General features: G+C 31.1%; 1 long non-coding RNA gene across 1 annotated transcript in view; it reads left to right on the top strand.

Moving 5' to 3' along the window:
• LOC127867489 (uncharacterized) overlaps positions 1-481 on the top strand; it is a 10454-nt gene extending 9973 nt beyond the window's left edge. The window contains exon 5 of the long non-coding RNA XR_008043513.1: positions 82-481. This is a non-coding gene — a long non-coding RNA (uncharacterized LOC127867489). The remainder of the gene's footprint in view (positions 1-81) is intronic.
• Positions 482-2603: the final 2122 nt, after the last annotated feature.

Raw genomic sequence — 2603 nt, forward strand, 5'->3', positions numbered from 1 at the left:
CAGGTTGATGAAAACTTCCTCTTAGAAATCATTTACATCTTAAATAAGAAATCATTATTTAATCATTATTCTACTCTACAGCGACTTTATCGATATGCGGAATAAGTCCTCATTTACCTTCAATGAACCAACAATGATGATTGACGGGAACGTTGCTCACTGGACAATTCAAGTGCCAATTATGTAAGCGACACACCTACAATAACATATGGTACTTGCAGAATTATTGTTCATTTTATGAACGTCTTATATGTTGTGTATGCTATCATTTTGAAGTTTAAGTGTTTAACCTCGCTTCAAACAAATAAAATATGTAGATTAGTATTATTATCTTGATTGTAAGGTTCATTAACTAATGTGTTTGTATAGTTTTTACCCGTTATGATACCATTTTCGAGCTCATTGATATTGTAGTTTTGTACACAAAACTATAGTACGTTTTCAATGCCCTATAATAAAATATCAGATGACATGAAACGAGCATATAGTTTTGTTGTAAGTGGTAATAAAGTTTTTAAAAGCATCTGAACATGCTGATGTGGATTCTCATGTATGGTCAACGAAGTGTATATTCACACTTCCGCACATGTGTGGCCCATTGAGAAAAATGAGACATAACTTGAAGAAACTTAGTATTGGACCACTATCTGAGTTTACATATTAAATATTGCACATTGTGCCTTAATTAAGAGAAGAAGTTTGAGTTTACGTCTTCTTGCTGATAACATCTACACAAAAAAGCGAATCTTGAGGTCGTGCCAATTTGGACGCTTTGGTCATATTTTGTACAAATTGTATAACAAAGTTCTGTATTATAAAATATCTAGTTTTACTGCCAAACTTTATTTTAAATGTACGATTATGGATTTGTTAAGCATCGTCTACCTGAATATATAATAATTAATGCTTTTAAGCATATGTAATTACCTTAAATAATTATTCGTTTATGTGCAGTAGTAAAGATTGCTAAATATATTTGCTGGCTATCTTTTAAGCACATACGATTGCTTTTTTGATATTCACTAAAGCATTGTGTAAATGTGTTCACCTTTAAAATTTATCGACCAAGTTTCATGTATATAAAACATTCCGTATATGCATACCGTTTTGATTTAATTGTGTTGTATCTTTGTTTTGATTTATACATGAACGAAATGGTTCAACGAAATATATTCACGTTTATCATTCTCGGAAGGCATGACAATATGACCAATTGTGGTAAAAGATAGCATATACAATTATAAGTTCCATCATTTAATTTGATACAATTTCAGGTTTACATAGTGTGTTATAACTGTTGATATAATTCTAATTTTTATCATCGGTTATTTCATATTCATCAGCTTTATTGTAATTTGTTTTGAATCTTAAGCACTCGAATATTTTTATATCTGGCTGAACAATAACACATAGGCGCTTCACGAATGGTCACTATCAGACGGACATTAACATAGTAACATATGAGAATGTCACATTTTTTCAAATCAAAGGTGCAACCAATAAAGTTCATATAATCCACTATGACCTAAATTGTATTATGACTCTAATTTTATTTATTTATTTTATGTTTTAATATCATATTGTGTGAATATACTCATGTGCTATTTGGTGAAGATTGAATCACATCAATACCCACAAGAGTTGGCCTTAAACGATGGCAATAGAGTGTAAAAAGCTAACAGCAAAGTAGGAACGAAGAATGTCTAACTTAAATAATAATATTATAATACTATTAAAAGCGTTTTAATTAAATGTATATGAATGGAAAATAAAAGTTTTGTATCATATTCATTGTCAGGATATAGGAATAATATATACTTTTATGATATATTATAATATCTAACAATAAGTTTAAAATAATTTCCAGGAGATAAATTCTTTACCTGTTCATGCGGAGCTAAGGTCTATAATTTGATGTGATTTGATACATTCGGCGCAGTATGAAGAATTGGTACATTGTCTTATTTCCGCCACATGTACATACGTGTACTCCTGGGTTGATAGGAAAAGTGTGGGCTAATTTTTTTGCTATGGTCTGGACAGGATTCGAATCAGGGACCTTCCTACCTCTGGGCCATGGCCCCACAACGTACGAACCAGCTGTGCCGTATGTAATCATTTTTATTACATATCATTCTCTTTTGTTTCTTAACTAAGTTGTTTTACAGAACAAGTTTTCGTACTTTTCTGGCGTGACGTAATTTATGAAGCTAGACTCTCTGGATTTTCGGGACAACAACTCGGGCTTAAGTATTTGTGTTCTTTGTCAAGGTAAAATTTCAAGAACAAGCATCGAAGGAATCCAAATAATTCTGGATTGTATGTTTGTCATGCATAATTTGATACTTCATTAGAGATAAATGAAATCAATCCAATAACTCGTTTTATTTACTAAATTGTGTTTTTGGTCAGAATGGTTAGCACTCGATGCAAACGTTTACAACAAATTGCTTTGTTAAAACGTCATTTATATTAATTGATTGATGAACAGAAATTGCATATCGTTGTGATTTTATAATTGTAAGAATGGGATCAAAGATTCTTTTGTGGTAAGCGTGTCGATGTTTTAAATTGTGTTTGATGACACCTGTAAAATCTCAATG

The sequence above is a fragment of the Dreissena polymorpha genome, chromosome 2 (genome assembly GCF_020536995.1).
Source record: "Dreissena polymorpha isolate Duluth1 chromosome 2, UMN_Dpol_1.0, whole genome shotgun sequence".
NCBI lineage: Eukaryota > Metazoa > Mollusca > Bivalvia > Myida > Dreissenidae > Dreissena > Dreissena polymorpha.